The following is a 27,587-nucleotide window of genomic DNA, read 5'->3' as shown; positions in this document are numbered from 1 at the left end:
CACACAATAATTCACTGTGGTAAATATTTAACAAACATGTGCAATGGAAAACCATTTATTTCTATATATAAATTCAACAATTTTTGCATCATCAATCTTGTACTGGTGAAGCAAAAAAGATGCATGCCATGGTTTTACACTGACATCTTCCTTTCTGGGTAATCCATGAGATGAATGATAGCACTGACCTATTGGAAGATATCATGTCATCATTTATGAATATCCATTTATGAAATATGATCATTCAGAATATTCACGTCCTTCCTCATGATTTACTGCTGCTGAATGCAAACCGGACCAAATGAAAGAACCTTGGATCATGCTACCGCATGTACATTATACATGATGGGTTAATCATTTCATCTATCCTTCTGCTGCATTCTGATTCTTCCATCACTATGGAACAATATTAACTCAAATCACAATCACGTCTTTTGTTGCTCAAGAGTTCAGTCACCTATCAGTCTTTAAGGGGTTTCAGAGCCAGTTAGGGTTAAATAACTTGTTGCTGCCTGAAACATATTATTCACTGCAGTGATCTTCCAAAGCAAGGCTCATTGGCAAAATGCAAGTGGTGACTTTTTCCACCAGCAGTGCAAAATGCTGCTGCTGACATTACAATTAGTTTATTAGCCCATATTATTCTGACTCTTCCGATGAAAGCTTTTACATGCACTGCTTCATCCTCCCTCTATGGATATCAACCTGTCCAAGTCTAAAGGCCATATTAAAAAGCTTCAGGCTGCTTTTACAATGAAAGAAAGGCCTCCTAATATAGAAAGATGGTGTGAAGAAGCTCTGTTTAGGAATTCATTCTACTCTACTCCCTGTTTACTTCTTTTCTTAGCCAAGCAACCCTTAATGTGACTTCACAATTCCTTTCTCCATTGCAAGCAGACACCAGTGTGTCATGTATGGGCGTGACAAGCAGCAGCAGTACATCTGTGAAAATGTATACTAAAGAGAAGCAAGAGTGTGCCGCCCCATTTCCTTCTGATTAAAATTTCATCGCACGTCGCCATGATACTCCTCTGGGGCGCTTTGCGCTGCTCGACAAGACCTTGAAAAACAAGACAAGGAGAGAGGGAAACTTCTCAGCTAATGCGTGCATATGTTTGGTTTTGTGGAAGTAGAATGTGGGTGCGTCCAAAGACAGAAATTGAGACAGTAAAAGGTGAGCAAAGAAAAAGAATCACATAGAAAAACAGTTGCAATCACAAGCGTGCACTAAGAAAACAATAAGACAAATAAGAAGATTTGCTCATTTAAAATCTCTGCAGCATTGGTCTGTGGTAAACACAAGGAGATTGGTGTTGATGAGAGAAGTGTTGCATGGAGCATAAATGAAACACATTCTTTGTAACATCACCAATACAGAGTTTAGGGCCACAAATAGCACTACAGACTCCAATGTTAAAGACTTTTTTCATTTAGAATAGTTTGGTAAACAGAGACGTATATGGTCAATCCAAGTCCTGTAGGGGCAAAACAAGCTCTGACTTTGAGGGTGAATTTGCTGGGAGGTCCACTCCTGGGAAGGATGACAACTCTCCTAAATATTTTGCTCCTGTGAAAAATCTGACTCTCTCCAGAATGATGGATATTGCATTGTTTTGATTGGTCTAATAACCCTTCCAATACTGAAAGAGTTGGGTGGCAATTGGTGATGCTTTTCCTCCTTGGCTTTGTGTGAGGATACAAGTGTATCCTCCACAGTAGCAAACTGACTCACTCATAGATCCGATGATCAGTCAATTAACTGCATTTTACTAGCAGCACTAGGCTGATCCAAATGGTATGAAAGCAATATGGAGGGAGTTTTTTTTTTTAACAATTAATGACACATAGCAATATTTTTACTTCTATGTTCTTAAAGTTAAGATTCAGTTTAGTCCCCCCGCCTAACACCATGTTTTATTTTGACTTTGGGTTTTTATTGACTGATGTTAATGTTCTAGTCAAAGTTTCTGGAAGATGGTGTTATCTTGATCTCAGCCTGCTCACAGTGATGCAGCCTCACTGCCAACAGATTCACGAAGCCCCACCAGCCAGGATGAGCCACTGAAACTGAGCTGAAAAAAAGGCCAAGCACAGTCATCTGTTTCTCTGCTGCACTACACAACAGAGAATTGCTTTCCTCTACTCTGCAAGTCGCTATCATCACAAATCCGAGGCTCAAGGCTGACACAAACTCATTCCACTGTGGGCACTTTTCCGCTCTGTTAATATTCAAGACACAGCATAAAAGTGTTGATAGGACACTGAAGGAGTGACAACGCGATCCATAGTGGCTGTACTGTCTCCATTCAACATCCTCAGAGCAAATGACAGGAATGTAAAGTATTTAAAGTGACACACAGAAAAGACTAAAATAATGCACACACTGCAGGAAGGAAGGGAAGCTTAGACAGCCCAAAGGACAGGAGCGTAACTCCTGTCAGCAGGCAGCATGAGGCCTCATTAAATTTAATGTAGCCTTTTAGTGGTCTATTTAACTGATGACAAAAGGCCACATATTAGTCAGTGTTTGCATATAGTTTATGAAAGAGAGACTAACAGTGTCAATTCACACACCTCTGAGCATATTTGCATAAGGCATGGACACACACATTGTTTTATCTATCTAAAATAACATTAGTTCTGCCAAAACATCCTTTAGAATGTTCCTCCTAAATACAGAGAGCTGCTGCACAGCACATGGACCTCAAACCAAAAATCAGATGGCTCAACACAAGCTCTGCTGCAGGTTTGCAATCTTTTCAGACACAATGATGGATGGTGCATTCAGGTGGTCCTTTTCAACAAGTGAAATCTAATATTTCCAGGTTTACCCACCATGAAACTGCTTGAAAAAAAGAGTGGAAAAAGAGGTATGAAATGCTATTGAGCCTGCCTTCATGAACAACGCATCGTGATGGTCATTCCAATTTCTCTTCAGTTTCTGTGGATAACATGTTTTATACTGCTATTGTTCTGATCTCAAAAATATTAAACATTTATCAGATGATACCATTCAGCCATTTATGAATATATTAAGATTCTTTTAACTGTACATTTGTACAAAATTATTTTGGAAAGTTCAATTCCGGTCAAATTCTTTAGATACACATTCTCACTTAGTGGGTCTCTTTATTTTCATGACTATTTAAATTGTAGATTTTCAGCAAAGACAAGGCTTTGCTCTCTTGGCATATACACCATGAGCTTCATGAGGTGGTCACCTGAAATGGTTTTCTAAGGAGTCGAGTAAGAACTTCCCAGAGGTTCATTGAGAGACGGCCAAAAGTTAATATTTTAGTCATCACAGCAAAGGGCGGCTACTTTAATGAATCTGAAAAATAAAACATATTTAAGTTATTTTACAATTTTGTGTTCGCTACATAATTCCATATGTGTTCATTCAAAGTTTTGATGCCTTCAGTAACAATCTACATACAATGTAAATAGTCATAAACATAAAGAAATTAAAAAAAGAAATTAAAATAAATAATTAGGGTGTGGTTGATATATAAGCACTGTCCAACAATATGTTGTAGAATAATAAGTCAATTCAATTTTTGAAATGTTTGACATAGAATTGTCCTATAACAGGACACATACTGTATTTCAGTTTTACATCTTTTCCTTTTCAAGATTCAAAGATACTTTTTTGATCCCCGAGGGGAAATTAGAATTCCAGTACAACCCATCCAAACATACATCATGACACAAGACAAGGGGGGACGGGTCACCGAGGCTTTGCTGCCCACTCACAGGCGCTGCCCTTGCTAGATGAGAAAAGAGGCCACATTCGGTAAGTAGAGGGAAAAAATCATATTTCAAACTTTATCCTTAGCAGGATATAGTTTGAGATTGCAAAAAACCTCAGCACAAAGAAGCAACACGTATGCAAAACATCATGCCGGGAACGGTGAAGGCAGCGTAAGGGGGTGCATATGTTTATCTTGAGCATGTGTGTGTGTGCAAGTGAGTGTGTGCAAGTAAGTCCATGAAGCACTGTCACAGAGGCCATTGTCCTTGATGGTTCGTTGGAATGTTCATCAACCGGCCACAAAGTTCTGAGCAGGTCCACAGATGTCCTCAGGGAAGGGAGGGGGCAGAGGGAGCAGAGCGTCATGTTTACATAACTTCCAGGAGAGGTTGAAGATAGCCAGCCATCAAGGCCGTGCAGGGGAGCCAGATTCAGAAAAACAATAATTATTTGGGTTAGGCTGACTGTTAATTTTCCGTCAGCCTCGAGAGTCTCGCTGGTGCTTCTCAAAGGCAAATCCTAACAGCCAAATTCCTGGTCTTTCGCCAGATCCGAGCAAACAACTTTCTACGAGATTTTCCCATTTCACCCCTGAGTCCAGGAACCGCAACCTGCCTGCGATCCTGTGTAAGGATCACATCCAGTCTGCGATTCAGCTCACGTAACATCTCAGTGTGAGTGCTGATCGCCCTGAAGATCCCATCATACATGCCAGGCATCGTCCAATTGCCAGAACAGCTGCTGACATTCTCCGAATTTCTCGATATGCCAGGTAACCGCTGACTCCAAAAAGCAGAAATCCTGATATCAAACATCCAATTATACACATCTTCCACATCCTCGACTGACATTATCGACAAACACACAACCCTCCACTTCTGCCAGGAGTGCAATATGGGCTTAGGGCCTACAATAGTAACATCTAATGTCCATGTCTGAAGATAACACATAAACTCATTCAAATGAGTATTCATGAATGGAGTTTTTTGATGGACTTTGAACATAAGCGGGACATTTTTTTAAATTCTGAACTTGATCAGAAAAAGTAAACTTCAACGGTAAACGATGTTATCTTTTAAATTAAAATGCTGCTGCTGGTGATGCATCCAATCGGAGATCTGAGTTAGTCAACTTTCCTGTTATCAACTTTGACGGATTTCGCCATTCATTATATCAGGGGTCTGCAACCTTTACAATCCAAAGAGCCAATTTTACCTTTAGTCTAGCTAAAGAAAACTCATTTAGAGCCGCAAATGTTACATGACCTTTTGAAAATTTTTTTATAAATATCTACTATAAGAAATTAGTTTTTAGTTAAAGAAGCACCATTTTATTTCTATTTTTAGGGTTTAAAATGAAGCAAAAAAATAAAACTTCTCCAAAAAGAGGATGGATACATTTTCTTGAGTAGGGTGTTAATAGTTAAAACTTAAATTTTGTTTAAAAAAACACATTTTCCAATGTAATGACAGAGAAAGTAGATGTAAAATAATATTACTGGTACTTTTACCGTCATTCTGTTGTGGAAATTCAATGCAATTATTTCATGAAAAACTGCTAAAACCTGCATTTGTTATTTTATCTATATTTAAAAGCATTAGTTTAAAAGGAGCTAACTATTGCTTTTTATTGAGAGCTATTGTGGAAGGTCCACAGGACACACAGGTTGCAACCTATTGACCAACAGCATGCACCGGCAGCATGCATTCAATGCGTTTCTGTATTTAGTACAAAAATAAAACAAAGGTTGGAGAAATATGTTTTATGAAAATCTTAAGTGGGTAATCTTGGAATTTGGATTCATAGAACCAACAGCAAATTGTTCCGTTTTATGTGTATAGATGGGTTGGTTGCCATTTTCAAAGTTTAACAAGCTTTAAAAAAAGTTCATTTCGAAAACGCAAAAATATTTTATCTATATCTTTTCTACAGTTTAAAGCTGTTTTAGTTAAAGGCTAGGAAAAGTGCAGAAATTATATCTTTACTGCTGTATGAAGTGTAAAGCATGGAGCAATGCCCCTACCCCACTTGTTGCTGTACCTTGCCAGTCAGCTGGCTGAAAGAAAATCATTAGTATTTGTCTTTGCTTTACTGAAAAACAAATTAAGCTGCTTGTAAAATGTTCTGGTCATGCATTTTGCAGAGAAGCAAAAAGGTATGTAATAAGAAGGTTTGATCACTCTCGCTAAAGCCTCTGTATGAAAATAAAGAAAAAATATGTTTTAGTCATAATTAACATGTTATATCATTCAGAAACATTTCGACTATGAATATGAATAATATTTAGGCAAGTTATGTATACAGTGTATATATGTGTTTCAAGTTTTTGTCTACCATGATATCACAAAAGTGTGGTATTTTTCTATAGGGGTATTATGGTATGAGCATCTCACACTGGCCGAAGCAATGTTTATGTTTATATAAACCTAAAATGTTTAAAAGCAAAAACAACACACCAGACCTTAAAGAAAACTAAAAACAGAAAATGTGATCTGAGTATTCTTTGTAAAGAGAGGTCGATAAAATACATGTGAGAAGAAAACAGGTGTAATTTTCTTAAACTTACTTTTTCACTTGTCAACCAGCATCAAGTATCACTTCCTAGTCTCTGGTCGGACTCTTTTTTGTGTAGACTTGTGGATAGCTGGGATTACACATCAATATGGTATAAAATATGCATGTTAAAGCTTTAAAGAAACCTTGAAAATCGGCCACAAAAATCTCATTAATGCATTTCCAACGGTAAACATAAAACAAGTGATTCCACAGCATATGCTGAACGGGTTTTATAAAAGCCTGCCTTCAAAAGCTTTCACTTTGTCAAAAAGATAAGCAGTTGAAATATTGAGAAAATTGTATACAGGTGTAACTCTACAGGAATCATTTTATATCAAAACAGGCCAACTAGGGTTTTCTCAAACAATAAAAGCTCTGAGTCAGCAGACTCTCAGATTTTTAACAAGAAGCTTCCAAACGACAGGCGAGAAACAGCTGTTGCAAAGCGCAATAGAAAAAGGATGGGTTTGACGGCAGCAGTTTGAGACATTTTCAGTCTGGGTCAGATACATTATTACACTCAGTCATCATCCAACCTGAAACCAACCTGATGGATATTTGACTATAAGCTGCTTTTTGGATTTTTAAGGCCTTAAACATTTGAGGAGTTACCAAGAGACAAGTATCAGATGTTTTTCTTAGCACCTTAATGTCTCAATAAACTAAAGAGTCTAAAATTATTTTAACATTTATTTTGTGGAAGAGCAGATCCATTAGAAATCCTCCCTTTATTAATACACAATCCCCCCCAATAATCTTCAACACTGGAAAACATCTGCGTTTCACCAAATCTCTTAATTCTGCAGCTTTAGATTAAGGTCACAACCTTTTTTTCTAGTGTTTCTCACAGCATACTCCTTTATTCGTGAACACCAGATGGCTCTAAATGTACTCTGTGCCTGTGAGACTCATCTGCCATTACGCTGTAAAAGAAGCAGAGCTGCAGCCACCAGCAGCCAGCTGGAACCAAACAAACATGGTGTTTACTGGATGTAACATGTGATAATAAATCCTATTTAGTTCCACACAATTCACAGCTTTAGACCTTTGGAACACACATTTGTACAAAATGATTTAGGTAAGGAAATTCTTTTTGTCAGATGAGGCAGATCTTTCTTTGATCCATATCTGACTCTGGCTAACCGTTATCTGTCCCCTGTCAAATACGGAGCTTTGCAGAAGTTCTCACATGGCAAAATAGACCATTGTATCCCGCTTAAACTTCAATAACCAGTTGTAGCTTTTGGACATGGTTTATATACTGTAAATATAGAAATAAGATAACCAACCAATAAATATTAGTAGAAAGTACTGATTTTGTATCTCTTTCTCTTTCTGGGGGACCTTCCACAAGGGACTATGACATCTGAGGTTTCTTTACTGTGGTTTCCCACTTAATGATCTGGTAACATACTACCCAGCAAATCTAAGCGAGATTTTAAATGAGGCAGCTAACTTAATTCAAAGTGTACCCTAAGCAAATTTTAATCTTTTTCTATGTCTTCACACTCAAAGAGTGAAAAAGCTACAGCAACATACAGCCTTTATGTGGCACTGCCACAACACGGCCAAAAGAGATGAAAATGTCAATAAAGCATGCATTCTGGGACTGGGATGTCATTATTTACAAAAAGGTGGGGCGACCGTGGGGTTTTGGCAGCAGTCTGTCTTGTAACCGGTGGGTTGCCAGTTCGAACCCCCACTATGCCTGTCTCAGTCGTCGTGTCTTTGGGCAAGACACTTCATCCGCCTTGCCTACTGATGGTGGTCAGAGCGCTCGGTGGCACCTGTGTGGCACCTGTGTATAGCAGCCTCACTTCTGTTAGTCTGCCCCAGGGCAGCTGTGGCTATAATGTAGCTCACTACTATATGGGTACAAATGGGTGGATGACTAATTGTAGTGTGAAGCGCTTTGGGGTCTCCGGGGACTTGATAAAGCACTATACAAGTTCAGGTACAAGCCAATAGATGTCTACGCCAAAAACACAAGGATAATTTTCATTATATTTCTTTATTCTTGAAACTGTTTCTGAAAAATAGGATTTTGGGGACTCTAAAAACACAATTTCTCTGTGGATGCAAGGCCAAAAACTAGTGATGTAACCATTTTTCCCCCCTTGATCGGCTCTGATTGGTGCTTAGTAGCTGTACTGAAATACTTATTTTTTTCCCAGGAAATAAAATGTTTTAAAACTAAGAACTCATACTTTTCTCAGTCTGTAAACACATCATTTTCTTTAATTATTGTTTTCAGTTTTGAGATTTGTAAAAAGATAAATGAATGTTAGGGTAGTGCTGCATTAAATTGAGAAAACATGCGATGGCAATGTGAATATTACATATTTCAGTGACAATATATGTCTTTTTTATGTTATGTTATGTTATGTTATGAGCTTTGGGCTCTCAACAACTGGCCAAATGTATAACAGCTACAACATGACTGCATACCATTTGAAATTAAATAGTCAACCAAATATAGCAACACAGCATCCTTTGCATTTGTATACTAACCCAGCTATCTTTCCTCATTAATAAGAATTAATTTACATTTACACACCTGATTGTGTATGTGCAATAGTCCTGAGAAAGAAAATCCCACCAATTGATTAGACACTTTTTAGATGATTTTTCACATTTTAAAACAAGGATTACAGAAATAAGAAAAAAGTGAAAAGAAAAAAGGAAGTTTAACACTTACTAAATCATATACATAGAAAAACATCTTATTACATAGAAAAAGATGTAATCTATCTGTAAAATGATCATATTTGGTCCTACCAGCTGTGTTAGTACTTATGGAGGGCAGCAAAATCAAAGTGACTGGTTTCCTCCCAATGACCTCGATTGAGGGATTTCCAGATCATGTTGAGTTTCTCCGAAACGCTGGCTGCCTAACCTCATTTCCATGCTGCAGTGGTCCTCTGTTAATCTGGCCAACAGCAGATTATGTCTGCTTTATGGTCAGATAGAGAGCCTGATGCTGTGGCAGCCTTTAAACCCTTAGCAGCTGCAGGAGGACGCTGCAGAGTAACAGCACTTACATGGGAGAGAGTTGTTCATGAAGTCACTACTTAATGTAATCTTTTTGGGTAAATATCACAAACTTTAAGCATCTTTAGAGAGTCACATGAATAGATGTTCAGCTGGCACTAAGGTCTCTGCCACCTCTATTTTATATCAATCTGAGTATGTCTTCAGTTATCTGGTTTTATTATTTGTGGGAAAGTTGCTTTTTTAGTGTTTTATCCAGAATGAAAATCATTGGCTTTATTCCAACTCCATTCAGACTCACCAAACTAAAGTCGGGGATTTAAATGTTCCATCTCTGGAAGTATTTAATTCAAAGGCCAAACAAAGTAAAGCAAACCAAGCTAAACACTCCAGTTGACAAAGAGCAAAGAAAAAAAAATATTAGGCTTTGGATCAATGGATTTCACAATATGTGCTGTTGGGAAGTTTTAATTAACAGTCCATTTTGCATTAAAAACAAGTTCATCCTTCACTGGCTGTGTCTGTTTTCAGTGTATGCAATGTCCAGTCTTCCCAGTATTAATAAATAAATACAACTGTTCTAATCTTTCAAGCACAAAATGTGGTTGGAATGTTTCTACATTTTATCTCTCATCATTTCATCCACACATACAAAGAACATGAGCTCTAGCTGAAGGACCTTCCACAAGGGATGCGTTACAACATCTGAGAGGTTTTTTTACTGTGGTTTTATACTTAATGATCTGAAAGATTCAAGCAAGAAATGGCAAAGACAAGCAAAAATATCTAGAAACTTGTTTATAATAGATGTTTTTTTTTTTGTTTCTAAGATGATATTTGGATATTTTTGAACGAATGAGTGGAACACTTTGCATCGTATTTGTTATTATTTAATTTATTCTGGGTTTTTTTTCCCCCCCTAAAGCTAAAACACTGTACAAAAAAAGGATGTCAAGGCTTTCAAATGGCAGCTCATGTTTCTGAAGTTAAAAGGCTGGGAGACATTCTGACTTAGTAAACTGGAACAAAGGACTTCAATTAGATAAACATATCCTGCATAAATAAAAGAAAATCCATTTTACACGTATCACCATCTGCTTAAGTTTCAAGGGGCGCTTCGGGATTGCAGGCAAATCATGAGTAAATATAAGGTGTATTATTCTTTTCTTTTCAATTCAGGACTGCCTTTGCTAGAAGAAAAAGAAAGGCTGGTATATTTAGCTGTTCAGCCTGTCTGATACAAACAGAAGAAGGGCAAATCAGACCACCTTGGGTCAATACCTCCCTTTTTCAGTTTTCTGTGTTCCTGCTGAGAGCCAACAGGAGCCTGGAGTGAGAGGAAGAGGCAACTTTTGTACTCCTCTTTTCTCTCCCTTCCTGTTCTGTCAAATCACAAGCAGATCCACCTCAACCCCGCGAGACACAATTATTGTACCTGTCTTCTGTGTTTCGCCTCACCATCTGCTGCCTTTCCTCCACCTCATTCTCTCCTCAGCAGCATCAGAGGCAAGACAATTAGATTCAGCTTTCCTGCTTCGTCAACATGCACGGAAACTGCCCACACTTTCCTAAAATAGTTCACCATACCACTGTACCAACCACCAACCTACACCTCCGAATATCTGATGATGACACTGAGATAGGTGAATCATATCTGGCAAAGGTCTCATGTAATGCTAGAGAATATGATGCATTTAATTTGAATCAAAAGGAAAAGTAAGATGTAGGAATTTTATTCCATTCAACTTAGCTGATTGTCTTTAGGGGGCCAGTCTGATTATTAGAAGTGCAAAACAATGTAAAATGGCATTACTCTGCATTTTATACATGCATATGCTGTGATAACTTGCTCTCCAATGCCGATGAAACAGTACAATGTTTGAATAATTTACTGAGATAAAAACTGACTGATCTGCAAATAGTGTGTTTATAACTGCAGCTATCAAATATGGGCCTGAATGAGATACAGCCTAAAACAAAGACACCTCAGTTTCTTAGTCTTACAATTCAATTCAAAAATACCTTATTAATCCCAAAGATTAATAAGAACTGTAGGTTCTTCAAAGTAGCCACCTTTTGCTTTGATTACTGCTCGGCACACTCTTGGCATTCTGTTGATGAGCTTCAAGAGGTAGTCACCTGAAATGGTTTTCCAACAGTCTTGAAGGGGTTCCCAGAGATGTTTAGCACTTGTTGGCCCTTTTGCCTTCACTCTGCGGTCCAGCTCACCCCAAACCATCTCGATTGGGTTCAGGTCCGGTGACTGTGGAGGCCAGATCATCTGGCGCAGCACCCCATCACTCTCCTTCTTGGTCAAATAGCCCTTACACAGCCTGGAGGTGTATTTGGGGTCATTGTCCTGTTGAAAAATAAATGATGGTCCAACTAAACGCAAACCGGATGGAATAGTATGCCGCTGCAAGATACTGTGGTGGCCATGCTGGTTCAGTATGCCTTCAATTTTGAATAAATCCCCAACAGTGTCACCAGCAAAGCACCCCTACATCATCACACCTCCTCCTCCATGCTTCATGGTGGGAACCAGGCATGTAGAGTCCATCCGTTCACCTCTTCTGCACCGCACAAAGACATGGTGGTTGGAACCAAAGATCTCAAACTTGGACTCATCAGACCAAAGCACAGATTCCCACTGGTCTAATGTCCATTCCTTGTGTTCTTTAGCCTAAACAAGTCTCTTCTGCTTGTTGCCTGTCCTCAGCAGTGGTTTCCTAGCAGCTATTTTACCATGAAGGCTTGATTCACACAGTCTCCTCTTAACAGTTGTTCTAGAGATGTGTCTGCTGCTAGAACTCTGTGTGGCATTGACCTGTTCTCTAATCTGAGCTGCTGTTAACATGCGATTTCTGAGGCTGATAACTCGGATGAACTTATCGTCCGCAGCAGAGGTGACTCTTGGTCTTCCTTTCCTGGGGCGGTCCTCATGTGAGCCAGTTTCTTTGTAGCGCTTGATGGTTTTTGCGACTGCACTTGGGGACACTTTTCAAAGTTTTCCCAATTGTTCGGACTGACTGACCTTCTTTTCTTAAAGTAATGATGGCCACTCAATTTTCTTTACTTAGCTGCTTTTTTCTTGCCATAATACAAATTCTAACAGTCTATTCAGTAGGACTATCAGCTGTGTACTGTATCCACCTCCTGCACAACACAACTGATGGTCCCAACCCCATTTATAAGGCTTGAAATCCCACTTATTAAACCTGACAGGGCACACTTGTGAAGTGAAAACCATTTCAGGTGACTACCTCTTGAAACTCATCAACAGAATGCCAAGAGTGTGCGGAGCAGTAATCAAAGCAAAAGGTGGCTACTTTGAAGAACCTAGAATATAAGACATATTTTCAGTTGTTTCACAACTTTTTGTTCAGTATATAATTCCACATGTGTTAATTTATAGTTTTGATGCCTTCAGTGTGAAGCTACAATATTCATAGTCATGAAAATAAAGAAAACTCTTTGAATGAGAAGGTGTGTCCAAACTTTTGGTCTGTACTGTATATGCCGTGACCAGTATGATTTTATTTAAAACATTAATCTCACGGTCCCTCTTGTGACTTGTAACGCACTGCAATAACAATAATAACAATGATAAACATCATACTGCTAAAAGTAGTCTGGAAAGGCTTTCCACAAGGTTTAGGAGTGTCTTTATGGGAATTTCTGACCATTCCTCCAGAAGTGCATGTGTGAGGTAGTGGGCATCTCTCCCTTTAGAGGTTTTACAGGCCCGTCCCATTGGGAGATGTTGGACGGAAAGGCCTGGCTCGTATTCTCTGCTCTAATCTATCCCAAAGGAGTTCTGTTGGGTTGCGGTTAAGACTATGTGCCAACTAGTCAAGCTGTTCCCACAAAGTAGGGAGTATAAAATGGTCAAAAGTGTCTTGGTATGCTGAAGCATTAAAAGGGGCCAAGCACAACTCCTGAAAAACAGGTGCTTTTTCAGGAGTACGCCTCGCTGCACAGCTGACTAAATAATGCTGTATCGCGTGTGTTGATTTGCAGACCTATTGCAGCCAACCTTAACATTTAAACTACACCACCTCAAAAGGTGACAGTGTTAATTCAACTTATATGCGTATTACACAGAATGTTACAGTCCATTATTGCATTTTAAAGTTTATTTTTCCTTTGGTTGCAGTTATGACTGAAATTATCTCTAGTTATCTTTTTCCAGTTTAGTCTTATATTTAAAATTCATAGTGTGCTAAATATTCATTTTTTATTTACCGTATTTTCCGCACTATAAGGCGCACCGGATTATAAGGCGCACCTTCAATGAATGGCCTATTTTAGAACTTTTTTCATATATAGGGCGCACCGGATTATAAGGCGCATAGAATAGAAGCTACTGCAGTCAAACGTTTGACTGGGGTTGCGTTATGCATCCACTAGATGGAGCTGTGCTAAAGAGAATGTCAACAAAACAGATAAGTCAGTCAGTCAAACTTTATTAATACACTACAAACCAGCGTTCTGATAACTCCATTCACTCTCATGGTAAGGTCTCCTCTACATAGAATTCTATTGAATAGAGCCAACCGCACGTTAGGAATGCATTGGAGTCTATGAAGTTGAAGTTGAAATCAAACGTTAGTTAAAACGTGAAAGGGAACTTTTCCCTGATTCAGTAAACACGTAAAAGAAACCGTTTGATGCACTAAATCAAACGTTAGTACTGTTAACCTTTCCTGTTTCTGTCCCCTGACCGTAGTCTGATGACACAGGGGAGACGCTTTCTCCAGGGCCGAAGTTACTAGTTTCCTCGGGGTTAACTCCCTCACTCATACGTTGCTGAGTTGAGCATGAAGAAACAGCATCAAAACACTGAGTTGTTGACGAGATTCGGGGTTCTTTTTAATGACTTTGCAGCACGTAAAAACACAGGGCTTACAGACTCATACACCGCTGCTCCGGTCGCCGTCTCTACCCACCCCACACACACAATAATACCGACGTCACTCCTTCACTCTTGATTCTCAGCTACGGCAGCACACAGCGCCACCTCTGTCCGGAGGAGTAATGTCAACATCTTCCATACACACACACGAAACATACACCCCACACACTGAGCTTCTAATCACATATAGTTCAGGCAATTCCTGCAACAGTACATTCAAACCTTATACACACACAAGTGGTGTTGGACTAGGAGTAAGCAGAGTACAGGTGTTTACCGCTATTACTTCGGCGACACCCCTGACTACGGTAGCCGTAATGCTGCAAGCGGTGCGGCTTTGTAGTTTACCAGTCGTACTGAAACATTTTGACAGAGCGCCGTGTACAACCAGTATGGATCAACCAATTAACCAATTGATCCATATATAAGGCGCTCCGGATTACAAGGCGCACTGTCATTTTTTGAAAGAATTAAAGGTTTTTAAGTGCGTCTTATAGTGCGGAAAATACGGTATATACCTAAATAATAAGACGCTGATTTTAATTATTTGTCATGGTGGAGTTGGCACATTATAACTATGGCTATTTAGTTTTTTGGGATATTTAGTCTTTTCTTTTTGTGGCAGTCAATAATTACCAAATCTGGGTGTTGAAAAAGGTTTTTAATATCTGTAGAAAATGTGGTTGTTTAGATCAATCAATTTACCAAAAAATTAGCTGAAAGATTTAATTGTAAAATAAAATTAAGAATGAGCAGACACAAGAGTGAGTGTTGTAAGACCCTCTGATCAGTTACAGCAATTTTGTTGATCTGGATTAAATAATAAATGTCTTCTTTGGTATCCAAGTCATGACTCTGTTTTCAGTTTTGGACAAATTTTCCAAAAGTCAGCTCTCTCTTAGTTTCATTCAGGAAGAAAGAATTGGGTCCCACATCTTTCTTCAATAAGTAGGGGAGGGGGAGTGCCATGCCACACTTCACACAGCTGGAGACAACATTGCACACTGAATACCTTGAAACCATATACTGCTAACTATGCCTACACATTACACAAAAACACAGGAATGGTATGATGAAGCATTTTACCAGTTTTAAAACCATGGTAAAACCGATCCAGTGCCTAAGGTCAGCTATAAATACTTTGATGATCAAAGTTGAATTCTTAATAATATCTCATGTAGTGAAATAACATGTAGATATTGTGAGATAAAACACTAGAAACTAATAGGTTGTTTAGAAATCTGTGGGTATTTTTCAAACAGATGTGCACAGAGCTGGAAGAACTCCACAACTGAGAATAAACAGCTTAAGGTTTACACAACCAGAGAAAACTTTGATAACTCCTGGACCTGCTACAGCATCTCATGAAAAGGAATTCAAATTGTTGGAACTGAAAACTGTGCTTTTGAAACCATGACTTTTAAAACGTTGGTGTACCTCAATACTGGAAACCAGTGATAGCCAATGAGCCACTTTTTATGCTTAAGATATTCCTGATGGATCCTAATGACTAGTTCTACAATCTTCAACTTTAAAAGTTAGATTTCTGTCTTCAGTAGACCATCCTGCTTATTTTCACAATGGGGAACTTTGAAATTCTGGTCTCTAACTTTAAATAGATGGGAATATTGCATAGTTTTATATAGTTGTGTCTTTTATGCAGATTCAGAGAATTCCTCAATACTATGCAGCACTATATAGAAAAAGGAAACAGTAATAGCTTGTCTTCAGGGCATAATGAAAATGTTGAGGTTTACTTATTAAAATTGTATTAAAATCAGAAGATTGAGGGATTATAAGCAAACAGATATATTAACAAATTAAAACCACCTCTACTGGCAGTAATTGTACTTACCTGTGATTTCTCATCATAAAACAACAGCATACTGAAAAGTCGGTTGGAAGTTTTCACTTTTGATATCTTCCAAACCTTTCCACTCGCATTCAAGCTCCATTGCTCTTTGCTGCTTTTGCAAAGAGCAACGATGCTCTCTGGGCAAAGATCGAGGCACTGAGACCTCCCTGGAAAAGAGACCCCTGCAACTTTTGCCACAAAGTCTCTCTCATCTCCCATTAGGAGTCATTATCCACAGCTCTGCTGCACTAAGAGATGCCAAGCATAGGACTGGAGAGAGGCCAGAAAACATGACTGCTTCTCTGCCTTCTGCAGGATTTAGAATTTTTAGATTAAAGATGAACAATATTTACAAAGAATTACTTGCAAGCTGAAAGACTCAATGCATGCGGTGTGCAGAAAAAACTGAGTCGGTGAAAAACAAAAAACAAATTCAAACAGGCTCTGATAACGAGTCTAAGAGTATCTCGTGGGAGGCACAGTGCTATTGGATCCAGAACTCAGAAAAATGTAACCAACAGAGCATATGTTCCAGTGCTGGAGGCAATACAGCCAGCATTACACAAGAGAGATTACCTCATGCCACTCAGGGTGAAGCTGAATTTAAAGAGGAGATGGAGTGCCATGGATGTTTAAGAGGCTTCAGTGGTAACTGTTTGACATGGTCAGGATGGCTGGCTTTAGTCCAAGCCATTCTGAGAAAAGTGTCATACACGTTGGGAAGGGAAGAAGGGAAACACTGTGTTTATCAAATTGTAGGGCAACTCCATGGTCTGTTCAGTGTTGCTGTACTTTGGTTGCTTAATTAAATACACTTGGAGCTAGGTTTTTTTCAAGCCATTTAACATTAAATTACATTATTGCACTGATGTAGTATCCATCATGATTATGATTCATTTACCTGATGTAGCGTGGTTACCATATATGTCACTAGCAGTACTTGGGCTGCCTTTAAGGCCTATACTTACCTTCACAGAATCAGATAAATTCATTTTCTCTCAGAGAGCTGCAATAACAAAACCACATCATTCTATTCTTGAAGTGCTGATTGGGAGTTTTCGCAGCTAGTTCTAGACACATCATCTGGGCAGAACGTTTTTGTAATTAGTCAGAAATCTGAATTGGACACCAATACATGCTGCAGTGGGTACGCCCTATGAGGACATCTGAGGAGTTTGGCACTTTATTGTTCTTGTTAAGTATAAAATGTCCAAGCCAGAAAGAACTTTGCTCTTCAAGTATAATATCACAATTCTCTGTTCATGGGGAGTATCTAGAGGCACTACAAGGCATTTAGAATTTTATTTTGCAAAGTAAATATAAACAAATTATCAATGGACAACAGCTGAAAACAAACCAGGAGTGAAATCTGATGACTATTTACACTACTGGTGAAAACGTCCGGGCACACTTTATCATTTAATTGTTTTCTTTATGTTTATGACTATTTACATTGTACGTAGATTCTCACTGAAGACATCAAAATTGTGAATGAACACATATGGAATCATGTAGCAAACAAAAAAATGTAAAATAATGTTTTAGAATTTAGATTCCCTAAAGTAATGCCAAGTCATTGCTGTGATGACTGAAATATTAACCTTTGACTGTCTCTCAATGAACCTCTGGGAAGTTCTTTCAAGACTTTTGGAAAAACATCTCTGGTGACCACCTCATGAAGCTCATGGAGAGAACACCAAGAGAGCAAAGCAGTAATCAGACCAAAGGGTGGCTAATTTGAAGAATTTAAAAATAAGAAAATACTTATTTCACACTTTTTGTTTGGTATATAATTCCATGTGTGTTAATTCATAGCTTTGTTGCCTTTGGTGAGAATCTAGGAAAATGAAGAGACCCATTAAGTAAGAAAGTGTATCTAAAACATTTAACTGGTAGTCTGGTGTTCCATTTACCTCTGAATTTGGAAGTTGAATAGGGGAATGACAGATCCAAATTCACTGTTTTCCAGGTACATGTAGACTATTTGATTGGCTTGGTTACCAGGGTAACTATTATGAGCAATACAACATACTAATTGTGTATTTTCAAACACCGCAGTGACATGGTAACTAAAGGATTGTGTCAATACCTCAATGAGAAATTTTTGGAAGTGCAAACAAAGTTTTTACAGCGACTAACGTGTTTTAGATACGGGGCAAACATACTTGGATACTAAGGCCAAGGCATTTAGGAAACCCCAATTTTCCCACTCAAAATTCCAGCATCTGGGGATGTCTTGTTAATCTTGCAACTTCTAATTTAGAATTCTCAACTTCTGAGTACAAATGGACTGCCTTGCATCCTCCAACCAATTATTTAGTGTGGACTGTAAAACTAATAATTTTGTTAACATAACACAACAAACTAAGAAAGTCCAAGCCCTGTTTAAAATGTGTCTCAGAAGGTGGTACTTGAGAATCTTGCTGGCAAAATGTCAGGTTTTCATTATGAAATCATTATTTCTGTGAAACAGATGAAGAAACAAAAATATAATTATGGGAAGAAACCTGTGCCATCAGAAACTGAATTTGAATTGCTCTGACTGAATTGTATTTGTGTAATTTGAAATTAAATGCATTGGTATGAAAATGAATTTCACTAAACTAAATGTAATGGTCTGAAACTGAATTTATTTGCTTTTAAAATGTATTTAGTTGTATTAAAAATTCAGTTTGACTACTTTCACTTTCAGGTCTGTAATTCAATTCGGTTCCAAAATTCAGTTTTTTGTTTGGGTCCTTGAAGATGGCCACAGATTAATCAAACACAGATTCATAAATTTTTTTCAGATCAGGTTAAACTCCCTTTACGGCATGTTGAAGTGGACCAGTGCAGCATACATGAGTATCTATAAGAAACGTCATGTAGACAAATGATGGTCAAACAGTAACTTATGCTACCTGTAGCTATTAGCTAAACAGGCCAGATTAGCATACTGCCGCCGGTGTTACGTCGGTCTGCGTTTCTCTTGCCCTTACCTCAGCGTATCTTCTGTTGCGTAGCAACCGTGTTAGCATGAAGCCCAGAGCTGTGAAGCCGAACAAATGGAGCCTGAAGGTTAATAACGCTGTCTCTATTGTAAATAACTACATGGTTTTTATTTACCCTTTTACATATTGCTGATGGCTTATAATGCTGTTTTGTTTTAAAATGTTATTGTTTTATGATCTTGTTCATTATTCAGCCATTTAAAATGTTGAAAATATTTTTTGTGTTCATGGCTATAAAAATCTAACACTAGATAAAATACATTGACAAATACATTTGTTTGATTTATTTGTAAAGCTGTCAACAACTTAAACACTAACCTATTAACTTTAGGAACAAAGTTGAAATCATTTTGCAGAGCATAATAATAATAATTATTATTATAATAAATAAACCAAACATTAATATTGGATTTCATCGGACTGAATTATATCTGTTTAACTTCCACTCATAGGGGAAACCCAGCGGTATTTTGAAAACAATGTGCCGGGAGTCAGATGTTCTCTCGGGGTTTAGCGCACCTCAACCACCCGGTCAGATGACTGACGAGGCGAGGCGAGCAGCTGCTGGGGCAGCGGACGAACACATCTGCGCATTTGTGCAATTAAGCGATATCTTGATAAACCGATCAGATATTTTAGGTTTACACAACTACATCCTCGTCTAAAAACATTGTAAAAGTTCAGTTGTTTCACAGAATGCGCAATATATCCAATTTTATTCACAGCTTTTCTCTCTCCTCCAGCCATTGCTACTTCCGTTTGAACAATCTACTTCGACCCGCAATGGATCATGGGATAGGGTGATCCACGGAGGATACACCGGACCCATCCTTCAAATCTGGGGATAAGAAGGACGCATTTGTTGGAACATTGGAGATTGGACAGCATTCGTCGCCTCATCCAGGATGTTATCGGCCTACAAATGCATCCTTCAAAAGAATGACATCCGTGGATCAGTAAATCTTTGTTTGATTAATCCGTGGCTTCAAGTATGGAAGCAAATCGTTACCATATTTCAAATGAAAAAGCATTTCAGAAATGCTTTTTCATTTTAAGAATGTGGCTGCATTGTTTGACTCATAAATTAAATTAGTTATCAATAATCCTATTTGCATTTAAATTTTCTTCTTCAAGACTGCTCATTCTTTCACTTAATTAAAATAAAAAAGAAAAAGACATTTGAGATTTATTTTTCAAAATGTACCCCAGCAAATAGATACCAAAATTCAATTTGAAATGTAAAATTTGAAAATGAAAAAGCATTTCCAGAAATGCAGCCGCTCTTCCTCAGCTCCCTGCTGACCGAGCTACCTGTCTTGTTCGGTAGGGGGCGCTGTGCACGTCTGCATTGCATTACATTGCAAACGTGCCGAGAAATTGACTGAATTGCAGCAGGGCCGAGCTCAATTTGTGGCAGTGGCAGGCAGAACTGGTAGTTCCGGTGGCAGGCTGTGGCATCCTTGTGGCAGCCTTATGGCCTGGGACATCCAGCGTGTTTTTAAGCATTTATTTATATTTTTCTGTGAGTGACGATTCAGAATAGCCGCTCATGCTCTATAATAAACCGGCTGTTTGTGCAATAAATCGTCATCCTTTCAACACGTCACACATACACATAGTGCTATTTATTTTCCATGTCAAGTAAATACAATCACCTTATGTTATGGGTCTAAAGCTGTTTATTAAATAATAATCAATAATGAAATCATTATTTAAAGGTAACAGGCTATAACAACAATGACAACCCGATAATCAGCATCAGCTTCCACAAAAACAGCGGCAACCGCATTGGCAAGTTTTACGGCCGGTGTGGCACCTTCTGGCATCCACGCGGAATCCCGTGCCACCGTGCGGCAAGCTGTGGCAGTTCCGGTGGCAGCTTCGGTGGCAGGCTGTGGCGGAACTACCACAGCCTGCCACCGAAGCTGCCACCAGAACTGTGGAGCTGTGGCGGAACTACCAGTTCTGCCTGCCACTGCCACAAATTGAGCTCGGCCCTGCTGCAATTCAATCAATTTCTCGGCACGTTTGCAATGTAATGCAATGCAGACGTGCACAGCGCCTCCCACCGAACAAGATGGGCAGCTCGGTCAGCAGGGAGCTGAGGAAGAGCGGCTGCTGACGTCACTCTTCTGCGCCCGCAGCTCGGAATGCTTTTTCGTTTTTGAGTTCTGGGCAGTACTTTGTGGGCAGACCACGAAAACGAAAAAGCAATGTCTGCTTTGTTTTCTTTTTGATTATGGCATAAAATGTGCAGTCGTGAAGAAGAAAATGCAAATGCAAATAGGATGATTGATTACTAATTTTATTTATGAGTCAAACAATGCAGCCACATTCTTAAAATGAAAAAGCATTTCTGGAAATGCTTTTTCATTTTCAAATTTTACATTTCAAATTGAATTTTGGTATCTATTTGCTGGGGTACATTTTGAAAAATAAATCTCAAATGTCTTTTTCATTTTAATCAAGTGAAAGAATGAGCAATCTTGAAGAAGAAAATTAAAATGCAAATAGAATTATTGATAACTAATTTAATTTATGAGTCAAACAATGCAGCCACATTCTTAAAATGAAAAAGCATTTCTGAAAATGCTTTTTCATTTGAAATATGGTAACGATTTGCTTCCATATTCAAGGACCTAGATGTGTGACACAAAAAACTGAATTTTGGAAACGAAATTGAATTTCAGACCTCAAAGGGAAAGTAAACAAACTGAATTTTCAATATAAAGCAAAGCAATTTTCAAAGTAAACAAATTCAGTTTTAAACCATTATATTCAGTTTCAGTTTAGTGAAATTCATTTTCAAACCAATGCATTTAATTTCAAATTACACAAATACAGATTCAGTATGAGCAATTCAAATTCAGTTTCTGATGGCACAAGTTTCTTCCCATATATAATGAAAAAAGTACATGTACCATGTACTGCATAACATAAAAAGGGCTGATGTGTCAATCAGACAAATTTTCAAGGTGGAGGATTGGATTTGTAGAATGCTCAGACACACACTAATTCATAACAATTCCAGACTAATCCTTCCAGAAATCCTTTCTCTTAAACAAAACAAATGATATTAACAATATCTTTCTGAGTTTTTGTATTGGATTTAAAGGAATTTGGCTTGTTATAATTTCTTTGTTTACCAACATCACTGTCTTCATGTTTCTAGTACCAGCAGCCAGGAATATGTTCCACTCCCGCCTCCCTCATGCCATCCCGATTTTTCCTTTTGTAAGCAGAACTCAGAACGACATCCTGCTCAGCGTGGGAGGCCGGGTGCCACTGACGTGACAGGGGACAGATGTGGCTTACATAATGATCAGCAAATCAGTTATCTCAGTGGCCCTAATCCTGCAATCATTGCTCCGCACATCTCCCCACGGCCGCCTCTAAGCACTGTGCCAAGCTTTGCTACGTCGTGCCGAACCAAAGGGCCACATGCATGCTGCTTCTTCCCAACACTAGCTGAAACAATTCAACCAATGGACTTGCTGGGAAGAGCTTTACAGCTGCACTTGAAGGCAATTACCATAATTTTTCAATATGGGGACAAGCAGATCATAGCTGAAAAGACAGCAGTCCGATACAGGAGCAGAAGGCGAAACCAACCAGTGAATGGCTTTGGTTCAAGAACTGTTGGAAAGCCTCTGTTCATTTGTTGCTTCGTAACAAGACGTGCATCTAAAAATGTCTTCAGGCCAAGGGCACACATCAGTGTGGGGTATGGAGACTAATGACAAACAGCAGTTCTTGGACATATAAGAAACTCCAAAATGAAACAAAAATCTTTACAGCAGGATATAATGTTGGTCAGTTTTTTTATAGCTTCTCAGAGAATTATATACCTAAAATAATTCAACTGATGCTTTTTACAAAATGCCTAAATACTGATTTTGATTAATTATTACTGTAATAAATTATATATTGACAATTTCCAATGGACATAACAGACTAAAGCAAAATAACTTTTTTCCAGTGTATCAAAACATAAATAAAGTTATAAATGTACTGCAATATTTAAAGTACAAATTAATCTAGGAATCCACAAATAAATGTAAGCACTAGCCTTTATATATACACATCTATACAAATGTAAAGTTATACATGTCCAAATATGTGCATAATGGTCAAATATCAGCCAAACAGTAGATTACTACCTTAACCTGAATACCTAAACGCAATCAGCAAACCTCACTATGTTTTGTACTCTTAGAGGGCACCCACAAACTAAATAACGCTGCTAAAGCTGTTGTGACCACTGAACAAAGGAAACCGTGTCCCTCATCTTTGGCTCTTCCCTAAATTTATGATTTAAACTGGAAAATCCTGTTGCTTGTACATGTTCCATATATGCATATAGCACCGTTGAGGTAGAAGTGCACATAAAATCATCTTTCTGCGTCATCAATCAGCAGCCACACATCCATTAAACATATTTCTCTTAAGAAGGTCTTTTCATCAAGAAAATTGTCCGTTCGCTGTTTACTGTACTAGACAGCGAGATGCTACCAGACAGTGAAGTAACATTACGTTATCATCCATATATTAAAGTGCATATCAAGTTATCAGGGCGTGATTTCAAAGCCTGGTTTTGTGTTAGAAAGGTGCATTTAAAATGACTAATGTGCTTTGAAATACAAAAGCCAATTACTTACTTATTTTTCCAGGTTTTTTTTAAAGGTTTCTTTCTCCAAAATATATTTCGCCTAGGGATGAGCAAGTGATAAAATAATCCTGGTGTTACTATTTAATAAATCAATAAGTTATTCCTTAGTTGTTGACTGTTTGTTGTATTGTGTTTTTTTCCAGAGCAATATTTTGGTTTATAGGCCAGTGACATGCAGTAACACCCAAATAATCTAAAGGAAAAAAGCCTGAGGTGGATTTTTAAATATGTTTTATCCCTATTATCGTTATTGCAATAAGTATCACACTATATTGTCATAACTTTTAAGGTCTATATCTCCTATCCCTAATATGGCCTCATGTTATTCAGAGCTAAAAAAGACACTCCTTGAATTTGTAAATAATTTCTCCTTCCCCTGCCCCTCACAGCCTGTGTTTTCATGAATCATTTTGAAACTCTCATCAATGTCAATGAAAATATTTAACAAGAGCAAAAAAACAAATCCAAGCCTCATAAATTCTGACATTGATACCACCTGCTGTTTATGGAAGTCACTCAGGAAGCAAAGACACGGTCTAGCAGAGCAAAAAATGCAGCAATTTCTTCAAGAGATGGCTTGCTGGTCTTCAAACGGCTGCTCTAATTTACTGGTGTGGCTGTGGCCTTTCTGCTCAACATCACTTAAAGACTAAAAAACGAGATTAAATGACCCTGCTCAAACCCTTACTCTGAAGGTGTCTAACCTCAAAAAACAAAAACACCATGGCAATCTGCAGGAAAATAAACCAAGAAAACAGGAAAGGACTGGAAAAATGGTGAAAAAAAGCCAATTCTGGGCAAATTCTACAAACAGCTGTGAAAGTTATTTGGACTGAAACAGAACTTGCAAGAAATGTCCACTGATCAGTAGTTGAGGAAAGATTTAAACCCCCCTTTTTAACTCTGCAAGATGGAGCCACAGGTTTTTGGTGACATCACTCATTATTTTTAGATTATTGGGCAACAATCACATAGGGAACAATTTATTGTCAGGACTTTTATTGGCTTAAAATGTTTACACTATAACAAAAAGACTTTTTTCAAATTTAACTACATTTTGTCGAAACAGCATCAGCTCAGGTGAAACTGTGAAATAGGCCCACTAAAATCACCATTAATCCAATTACCTAGCAGATTGCTATAACATGGGGGCATTTATACCCTCCTTAGGTGGTCCCATTACAACTGTTTTTTTTTGCTGTAGTAAAGGTCACCTTCAAAGAAAAGGAAGCAGCCATTATTACTTCATCATCAAAACACAGGAAACAGCTGCCAAAAAGAGAGGTTAATAGGATCCAGACCTTTAACTTAACAGGTTCTAGCAGAAGAAAGAAGACTTCAGGATGTCCAGCAGGAACAAGGACTATACCCATCCAATATTTCTTTTTTTCACAGAGTCATGTTGCCACCAGTGCAAAGCTTGCTGAACACTGGCAGGAAGCACAGGTGAGTGGATCTGCATGGTGAGGTAAGACTTTTGGACAAAATGGAGCAGCAAAGACGCCACGTCTCTGCAGAAAAACATCAAGGACAGCATGAGGATGGATCCTTTATCTGTCCAAAGGATGGACAGATGAAGACCTCAGCCTTGTTACTTTCTTTGATTACTTCTGTTTGTTTGAGACATCCAGAAAATCATTTCTCTTTAGAATAAATTACAAAAGCAACGGGTGAGTCCTGTGTAGTAAGGGTGGGAGATGAAATCAATTTTTCGATCCATCAAGCTGCAGATTGACCATTTTGAAATTATTAACAAACATCAAACTCAATTATCTTAATATGTTAGCATCAGGGGTGCACCACTTGCAATTGTCTGGCCGATCACCGATCTTTAAAAAGCCTGACCCGCCGATTAAGATTTTGGCCGATACCAATTTTTTTTTTTTTTATAACTGACACTGTCAGGTGTTATAAGGTCACAATATGCCTTCAAAGATGAAATCTTATTTTGTTCAAAAACATTACACAATACCCATGAAACAATTCAAACTTTTTTTAACGGCCCCAGAGGCAGTGCTCTCAAATATAAATGAAAAATTTAGAGCATTGCAGTTCCTTTAGTCTTTCATTTTTCACATTTTACAAAGAAACAAGTTGCGCAATAGGTTAGACAAGTAGATAAGATCGGTGGATAAGATCCATTTCACGTGTAAGTATTGGCCGATTACCCAAAATGAAGGAAATTGTGGGCCGATTGATCGGCCAGTCAATCAATCAGTGCACCCCTAGTTAGCATATTACCTCATTTCTATGAACGCAAAGGCCTGAAGTCAGAAGTGCTTAAATGCAGCACCTTGGAAAATTAGTGGTAAACACATAAGGTCACATGCATAACACCCAACACTCTCTGTGGCTAAGGGGAAATTAGCTGGACATGAGCCACATCCTTTGCAGTTTTTGTAAACCTCAGCTATAATATACAGTTTGTTACGTCCCTAGAGAATTTATTATCACATTACAGCTTTCTGAACCATAATCATGTGAAATTGTGAAGAGCTTAAAGATTACAGCCCCACCAGACAAGTGTCTTGATAGTGACTGAGCATGGGCCTGTTACTGGAATCAAGGAATACTATGGTTTTAAAAAGTTTTACATCAAACTCCTCCTGTAGTTTAAAATCATATTATTGAGATGCTACTGAGGGTTTTTATTTTTATGCGTACACTGTGATACTGTGGTCTCAAAATGTACTTCAAGACTTTTTTCAACAATCTAGGAACAACCTGTTGCCGATTTCTGGATTTTTTAGCACCATGACATGAAACAGAAATTTAAGAAGAATCTGAAAGGCCAGAACTTTAACATTCTGGACCTGTGGTGTCAAAGTTTCCAGAGAGCCTAACTAAACTGATAACCTGTGGTAACTTCTCAAAAAGCAGGTGGATGACCATGAGCCAAAAATCAGCGATCAGCGTCTTCCACTCATGAGACAAGAATGGGTCACCATCATTAAGGATGCTGTGTAGAAGTTGATATCCAACATCTCAGAGTTAATGAAGTTAGTAAGAAGAATCTGCACTGGTAATATTGACTTTTTGGTGGGTATTTTGTTTTTTCATCCTTGGATTTCATAAGGGCTTCTGGAAGCAGATGGGTAAAACTCATGATCTAGTTGCTTGTAAACTTGAAATTCAGGATTACAAATATGAGGAAGAAGCTCACCATTTACTAAATGAATATGCAACCTCCCCGCACTGCTCATGTTGTTACTCAGTTGTTAATGACACAGCAGAGTGAGGGGAACATACTGCAGTATCAACCTGCCTCGGGTAAAATGGTTCATCTGTAATGGCCCAGTTATTCTCCTTTCCCATGATGCTTGGCTGATTTAACTGCCAATCCCTGTCGTTTGCCTTATCAACTGATCTTTACTGCTGTGCAGCCAGGCGGTTGATGTGGAAATCTACTGTGTTGTCTCCCATGCACACATAGGCATATAAAGAGTTTTTACCTCATATGTGCTAAGCCCACAGCAGACTGCACTCAAAAACCACAATCTCAAAGAGAAAATTCCAAAGAAAGACTAAAGTTTGTCATATCAAAAGCAGATTGCTGGAGGAAAAGAAAAAAAATCAACTGTCCAGAAAACAGAACTGTTAACAAGGAGACTTGCAGGAGGGTAAATGGTGGAGTGACAATTTACAGCACAATACAGCATATTAATTGGTTCAATTATGGGTGATGAACTTACAAAGAGCAACAAATGATGGACGAAAATCAAGCAGCAAACACAAAAACACTAATTAAAGATACATGTGAGATAAGGGCTACGATTAGTTCTTGAGATGCATCCTTAATCTCAAAATCAATTACACATTATTTGGCTTGATATTTTCCACATCCTTTTCCTATCTATTTA

The 27,587-nt window shown here is 38.3% G+C and overlaps 1 protein-coding gene and 1 long non-coding RNA gene across 2 annotated transcripts in view; one reads left to right on the top strand and one right to left on the bottom strand.

Annotated features, from left to right (window-relative positions):
• Positions 1 to 27,587, bottom strand: part of LOC124876313 (polypeptide N-acetylgalactosaminyltransferase 10-like) — a 138,027-nt gene that overhangs the window by 82,879 nt on the left and 27,561 nt on the right. The gene's annotated exons all lie outside the window — the stretch shown is intronic.
• On the top strand, positions 19,078 to 19,853 carry LOC124876314. Its single transcript, XR_007040273.1, has 3 exons — positions 19,078 to 19,125; positions 19,511 to 19,697; positions 19,802 to 19,853. It is a non-coding gene; the product is annotated as an uncharacterized LOC124876314 (long non-coding RNA).

The sequence above is a fragment of the Girardinichthys multiradiatus genome, chromosome 11, assembly GCF_021462225.1.
Source record: "Girardinichthys multiradiatus isolate DD_20200921_A chromosome 11, DD_fGirMul_XY1, whole genome shotgun sequence".
NCBI classification, from domain to species: Eukaryota; Metazoa; Chordata; class Actinopteri; order Cyprinodontiformes; family Goodeidae; genus Girardinichthys; species Girardinichthys multiradiatus.
This window is presented reverse-complemented; position numbering and strand designations above follow the sequence as displayed.